The 8,133-nt window shown below is 35.3% G+C and overlaps 2 pseudogenes; both read left to right on the top strand.

The window, feature by feature from the left end:
• Positions 1–1,257: 1,257 nt before the first annotated feature.
• On the top strand, positions 1,258–2,210 carry LOC127160563 (C3a anaphylatoxin chemotactic receptor-like; annotated as a pseudogene).
• Positions 2,211–3,846: 1,636 nt separating this feature from the next.
• On the top strand, positions 3,847–5,036 carry LOC127160562 (C3a anaphylatoxin chemotactic receptor-like; annotated as a pseudogene).
• The last annotated feature ends 3,097 nt before the right edge of the window (positions 5,037–8,133 follow it).

Raw genomic sequence — 8,133 nt, 5'->3', positions numbered from 1 at the left:
TGATTTATGTTGTTTATTTTGTTACAGTTTGACCACATACACACATATGTACAGAAACAAAACAAGCCTACAACGATGTATAACAAAGAGACTTCAATACAAAGTCTGTAAATTGTGAGTTCTGCACAAAGGAATTAAAAGGAAAGAAACAACAACTATTCTAATGTTATCTTTGTCGGTAACAAGTGTGTTTTGCCATGGCGCCGCCGAAGAAAGAGAATTCACTGACCCTGCGCCGTAATTACTTTTTATTTTAAATGCAGATCATGTCATGTGCAAACACAGCCTTTGGGTTTCAAAATACAACAAAGAGCACCATAAAACCATTTAAAATGTGCATTTAGCGATCTAGTGACTGGATATGAAACAGGCAACAGTAAATTATCCCAAATGGAACAACGGCGCGTTTTCTCCTACAGCCACTGCTGCCACTGCACGCGCTATTGCTATGCATCATTCTGTATGTGTATTCTCAGTTTAAATGCAGCGATCCAAAACAGTGAATCTACTCCTCATTCAGTCAAAACTTTGCTTCAAGAATGAGCCACACTGCTGACATGATCTAATCCCTAGCACACCCTTAGCACATGTGAGTTAACATATTCATCTTATCGGCAAAACATATTGGCATAATTTTTCATATTGGGCCGATGCCGATATTTACATTTGAAGTCATTATCGGCCGATTCCGATATCAGTCCGATAATATCGTGCATTAACAATGCTCAATTTTTGTTTTTATGTATTCGGTTTTAAATGCAAAGGTCTGTATATACAGCTACAAATGCTATACTATTACTGTGTGTGTGTGTGTGTGTGTGTGTGTGTGTGTGTAGCCTAAATCCAGATTTTAATATTTTACCATTTATGACAATTGTCGTCAATCATTGATCACTGTCTCTTTTTTTTTTTTTTTTTCCTGAAGTGATGAAGTTGAAGAAGTGGTATAAAGTCTTGAACGTTAGAGAAGAAAACATTGACTGGCATAATTGTGAATCGAATCATCACAAGGTGAGTCATGACTGCTAATATAGAGTTATTTATATGATTTTAAAGACTATTTGTACATTTAAGTAATGATAAAATGGTATTTGTTTAGTTACGTATTTGTAATCATAATTCAGCTTTGCTGATAATTTAAATGCATTAATCATATATTCATTTATTCGTCAAGTTTCTTAAATAACACAACACTTTAAATATGATTTATAATTTTACACTGATAATATGTGATATTAGCAGAATAAACACTTCAGCTCAATCACAGCAATGGAAGATTATGATGATATTTTGGAATATCCAATGAAGGTGATTTCTCTGGTCTTCTACTACCTGACCTTGATTCTCTGTGTTCCTGAAAACACATTTGTTCTATATGTTGCTGGATTTAAGATGAAGAGGACCATTAATACAGTTGGGTTTCTCAGTCTAGCGATTGTCGACCTCTTGTGTTGCCTCTCCACTCTTTTCTACGCAACTAGGAGCGTTGAGGATAAGCGCTGGCCGTATGGATCCATCATGTGCAAGATTCTCCCCTTCATTATGCTCATCACCATGTTTGCCAGTGTTTTCACCTTGAGCTTGATTAGTCTGGATCGGTTTACTCAGGTGATCACACCGGTTTGGGCTCAAAAACATTGCAGTCTGTTAATTGCACGACTGTCCTGTGTAGCGGCCTAGTTCTGGCTTCAGTTCTTAGTCTGCCTTTCATGATGTTAAGAGACACTTACACAGTATATAACAGAACACTCTGCCTGCATGATGAACAGCATTATGAAATGTATGGAAGGTTGATCATCATCAGATTTGTGTTTGGCTTTTTGGTTCCTCTCATATGCATCACAACATGCTATGGATTCATCGCACGCAAGTTAGGCAGGAGTCATTTTCACTCTGGACGAACGTTTCGCATCATATTGGCTGTAATCGTGGCCTTTTTTCTCTGCTGGTTGCCGTATCACACAGTGGACTTGATAATAATGTATGGAGAGAAATCAAGTTATTGGATAGCTGTGGCAGTGTATCCGTTGACCATCTCTTTGGCGTATTTCAACAGCTGTCTGAACCCCATTCTGTATGTTTTCATGGGTCAGGATTTTAAGAGCAATGTTAAACTTTCTCTAAGACGTGTTTTTGAAAGAATTTTCTCTGAGGAGGGAACACAAATGTTACAAACCACCCAGTCACTGCAAATGCACTCATTGCAGTGAAGATATCAACTCATTTATTCAGAGTTTTCTGATTGATTTGTGTTACTGTTCTAAAATTATTCTAATTATTTCTTTTCAAAAGTCATCAAGTCAAAATCAGCAAGTGGTCTAACACTTATTCATGATTCCTGAGCTTTTTCCTTTATTTTTTATATATTTTCAGTGATTTGTGATAAACCATTGCCAAAGTCAAAAAACAGCATAATGGAATAATATTCTTTATCTTTTTTTGAATGCTATCAGCTTAAAAAAAGTTTGTAATATTTCACTAATAGTGGCATGTGTGGTGTATGGTATGTTTCTACATTGGTCTACATGCAGCAGAGTGTCATCACTCTATTCCATTCTCTGTTTTTATGGCACATATCACAATCCTGCAGAGCTACAATTAGGGCTCCAGAAATGGATGTTTTGACTTCATACACCGTAAGTTAATGTTCATAGTGAAGGATAAATAGAATGGAGATTTAAATATTTTTTTTCTTTACATACTGCTTCTGTTAATCTTAACCTGCTCTATATACATTTTTTTTTAACTTCCAGTTTAACTGTAGGTAACCCTAATAAACTAATTTAATGTTATTATGAATTAATTACTTTTTTCTTTAAATATAAATATCTCACTATGACAGACTTTTGACATTACGAGTAAATGCATGGAAAGTGGGATGAAGTGGTCCTTTGTTGAGTCACTATTTTCACATTCCTGTTTATTATAAACGGTCCTGCAGTGTACTAAAATGAGCTGCATTACTATTTCAATTAATATGATTTCATAAATGCATAATATTCATTTAAAATCAGCAAAATGTTGTTGAAAATGTTTTTGGCATGTCACACCACAGCATATTACAACTTCCCAAAAAGCATTAAACGATCGAAAAATAGTTCTCATCAGCTTTGAAAGTTAAAGACTTGATTGTCATCACTCACAAATCTTACCATGATTCTATGTAATTTCTATTCAGTATAACACAACACCACCAGAGGTCAGTATCTGCGACCTGCTGACTGTACAGTAGTGAATCTGTTCTATTCAGATGGATGCGTTTCCCTACTCAACACATTTAATCTCACACAAGTAGCTTCCTCACCATTTCTGCTCCATTAGACATAACATGACTATTTATTTGTAATGGCAGCATTGATTTACTAAAAAGGTTAAAAATGTTTGAAAATCTCCCACTGACTAGTTAAAAGCCATTCAAACTCAAACCACCAACAATTTTGTATTTGGATTTGCGTGAAGAATTTAACATTCAAAATGAAACTTTGCAGATTTAATAACATGTAAAAACCTAAAATATAAAGCAATATATAGGAAATCTCAACTGATTGATCATTTATATCATTACCAAATGTAAACACTCCTTGTCCAGCTCTCTATACTATACATACATTATTAATATAGATACATAATCACATTACAAACAAACAATAATATATTATAAATTAATATTATGAATGTCTGTAAACAGTTGTGTATATGTAAATGGAATGTAAACAAAATTGACTTGCAATTCCTGCGTGTATTTACTTGCTAAATTGCTATTTGTAGTCTGACATCAGTGTTTATTCAGTTTATGAATTCCCCTGTGTGACAGGAAGTTTTAACCAGCTTTACATGGAGTTGGTCATGATGTTTCACAACTTAACCATATTTGAAATGTTGGTGAAATCTGATAAAGTGATAAAGTTAGTGATAAAGTGGTATAAAGTCTCAAACGTTAGAGAGGAAAACATTTACTGGCATAATTGTGAGTCGAATCATCACAACGTGAGTCATGATTGCTTATATAGAGTTATTTACATGATTTTAAAGACTTTTTGTACTTTTAAGTGATGCTAAGATAGTATTTATTTAGTTGTGTATTTGCAATCATAATTCAGCTTTGCTGATAATAGAGATGCATTGATCATATGTTAATTTATTTGTCAAGTTTCTTATCTGACACAACACTTCAAATATGATTATAATTTTACACTGATAATATGTGATATTAGCAGGATAAACCAGGCACTTCAGCTCAATCACAGCATTGGAGGATTATTATTATTATATTTTGGAATATCCAATGAAAGTAAGTTCTCTGGTCTTCTACTACCTGACCTTGATCCTATGTTGCTGGATTGAAGATGAAGAGGACCGTTAATACAGTTGGGTTTCTCAATCTAGCGATTGCTGATCTCTTGTGTTGCCTCTCCACTCTTTTCTACGCATTGAGCGTTGAGGATAAACACACTGGTCGTATGGATCCATCATGTGCAAGATTCTCCCCTTCATTATGCTCATCACCATGTTTGCCAGTGTTTTCACCTTGACCTTGATTAGTCTGGATCGGTTTACTCAGGTGATCACACCGGTTTGGGCTCAAAATCATCGCAGTCTGTTAATTGCACGACTGTCCTGTGTAGCGGCCTAGTTCTGGCTTCAGTTCTTAGTCTGCCTTTCATGATGTTAAGAGACACTTACACAGTATATAACAGAACACTCTGCCTGCATTATCAACCTGATGAAGAGCATAATAAAATGTATGGAAGGTTGATCATCATCAGATTTGTGTTTGGCTTTTTGGTTCCTCTCATATGCATCACAACATGCTATGGATTCATCGCACGCAAGTTAGGCAGGAGTCATTTTCACTCTGGACGAGCGTTTCGCATCATGTTGGCTGTAATCGTGGCCCTTTTTCTCTGCTGGTTGCCGTATCACACAGTGGACTTGATAATAATGTATGGAGAAGAATCAAGCTATTGGACAGCTGTGGCAGTGGATCCACTGGCCATCTCTTTGGCGTATTTCAACAGCTGTCTGAACCCCATTCTGTATGTTTTCATGGGGTGGAATTTTAAGAGCAATGTTAAACTTTCTCTAAGACGTGTTTTTGAAAGAGTTTTCTCTGAAGAGGGAACACAAATGTCACAAACCACCCAGACACTGCCAATGCAGTCAGTGTAGTGAAGATATCAGCTCATATCAGAGTTTTCTGATTGATTTGTGTTACTGTTTTAAAACTGTCCTAATTATTTCTTTTCAAAAGTCATCAAGTCAAGTCAGCAAGTGGTTTAACTCTTATACATGATGCCTGAGTTTTTTCCCCCTCTGTTTTTTCCTATGTTTTCAGTGATTTGTGATTTAAACCTTTGCCAAAATCTGAAACCAGCATAATGGAAAAATATGCTTTATCTTTTTTGGATGCTATCAGCTTAAAAAAAAAATATATTAGTATTTCACTAATAATAGCATGTGTGGTGTTTATGTTTCTACATTGGTATCATATAAGCAATGTGCTAAATCATGATAGCAACATCAACTTTTATACTTTTACAACTGCTTCAAACTTTTAGGCTATGCGTTCTCAAGCCAACTTAAAGTTTGTTGCTTTCTAGCGGCCTGGCTTCTGGCCTGGTTTGCCCTTTATGATATCAAGATAATCTTTCACTGCTGAGAAGTTTAACATCACACAATCAGATTTTACAACATCTGGAAGGTTAAGCATTTGATATTAATTTATGGGAAGGAATCAAGTTCCTTGGCAGCTTTGGCAGTGTATCCATTGTCAATATCTTTGGTGTATGTCAACAGCCGCATAAACTCAAATCAGTATTTCATGTCGTTTCATTTTATTTGTAGTTGCTTCAAGTTGCTTTGTATTGGGGTCCTGGTCACCCTTTTGGTATTTATTTTGTGAAAATGACAGAAAAAAATAATAGGCCTACTTTAACTCCTAAAAAGCCTAATTTACTGTTATTATTATTAAGTAATTTATTTAATTTTTTCATCAGGTTTGCTGCAACATGGAACTTTTGCATTATTGACACACTGTTGTCCTATTTAATACTGTAAAGTTGCTTTGACATAACCTGTTTTGTTAAAAAGCGCTGTCTAAATAAACATGATTGATTGATTGATTGATTGATCAGGTGTAATTGCCTCACCTCAGAAATTCATGCCAGTCAGAATCCCGGCACACGCAAAAACTGTGACAGACTTTGCCACAGTGTTGACATTATGAGTAAATGCACTAAAGGTTGGTGAAAACAGTTCTTATGTTTACTAATTAACTTTTCAATGAATTGGACATCTGTACCACTCGAGAAAAACTCCATATGAATGACATTTTGGATTCAGACCTTTGTATTTCACCAAACTGTAAGTAGTTTGAGTCACTGTTTTTGACACGAGACTTTAAAAGAACAGAAGCAAAAATAAGCAGTCACTGTTTAGGATGTGTGGACTTTAGGACTTTTGAAATTACAAGTAAATGCACGAAAGTGTGATGAAATCGTTCTTTTGTTGACTAATTAACTTGTATTGGAAGTGTATGAGATCTCAGGTCCCGCAACTGGTAACCATTTCTTTTAAATTCTTCATTTTAATCACTGTTTTCACATTCCTGTTCATTTTAAACAGTCCTGCAGTATACTGAAATTAGCTATATTACATAATCTTTCAATTAATATGATCTAATAAGTGCATAATGTCGGCAATCCGTTGGTATGCCATATACCAAATAACATTTCTTTTTATTGACCACATTGTACAAATCTGTAACAGGCAGGACTCGTAGGAAGGGTGTAAAATCCAAGTGCAGGCTTTATTCAAACAGATCGTGGTTAATACAGGCAGGGTCAATATCCAGACAGACAGTGGCAACGAAGACAGAGCAATGGCGTAATCCTTCAAACAGGCAGAAAGTCAAAAACCAGGGAGAGCAATCCAAAGTATCAAATAAACAAGGCTATCAAACAGGGCAAAACAATGGCAGGGAACAGGGCAAAATTAAGACAGAAAACAAAGACTAAACTATGACAAAAGAACAAAAAAATGTTGCAATAACAAACCAGATAAACAACAGTGGAGAAACGCTTGGTAGAGTCTGCTAGGCAAAACAATACTTCACGCTTCCTGTTTGGTGTAGGCCTCCTTTTATGGCCACCAAACAGGAAGCAACCAACGAAGCAGCAGAGGGAGCAGCAACAGTCAGTCAGTGGGTGAGGGCTCCCTCTGCTGGCGTGGCGTTACAGAATCTTACCATGATGCTATATAATTTCTATTCAGCATAACACAATGCCACCAGAGATCAGTACCTGCTACCTGCTGATACGGACTTTAATGTGACTGTTCAGTAGTGAATCTATTCTAGTCAGAGACGTGTTTCTCTGCTTAACACGTTTGCTTCCTCACCATTTCTTCTCCATTAGACATAACATGACTATTTATATGTAAATGGCAGCATTGATTTAATAAAAAGGTTTAAAAATATGTGACTAGTTAAAAGCCATTCAAACTCAAACCACCAACATGTTTGTATTTGGATTTGCATGAAGAATTTAAAATTCAAAATAATGTAAAAACCTAAAAGATAAATGCATAGGAAATCTCAACTGAATGATCATTTATATCATCACGGGATGTAAACTATCCTTGTCCAGCTCTCTATACTATATTATATACATTATTAATATAAACTTTTTGGTCTGACATCAGTCTTTTTTTCAATGTATGAATCCTCTTGTGTAACGGAGGTCTTAACCAGCTTTGTCATGGTGTTTCACAGCTTAACCTTATTTGAAATGCTGGTGAAATCTGATGAAGTGATACAGTTGAAGAAGCAGTATAAAGTCTTGAACATTACAGAAGAAAATGCTTACTGGCATAATTGTGAATCGAATCATCACAATGTGACTCATTTACATAAAGAGTTATTTACATGATTTTAAAGACTTTTTGTACTTTTAAGTGATGCTAAAATAACATTTATTTTGTTGCATATTTGTAATCATAATTCAGCTTTGCTGATAATAGAAATGCATTGATCATACACTCATTTATTCACCAAGTTTATTATCCAACACGTCACTTTTTTAATATGATTTCTAATTTTACACTGACAGTATGTGATATTAGCAGGATACACCA

This window comes from Labeo rohita, unplaced genomic scaffold (genome assembly GCF_022985175.1).
Source record: "Labeo rohita strain BAU-BD-2019 unplaced genomic scaffold, IGBB_LRoh.1.0 scaffold_388, whole genome shotgun sequence".
Lineage (NCBI taxonomy): Eukaryota > Metazoa > Chordata > Actinopteri > Cypriniformes > Cyprinidae > Labeo > Labeo rohita.
Note: the sequence above shows the minus strand (reverse complement) of the source record. Positions and strands in the feature narration are given on the sequence as shown.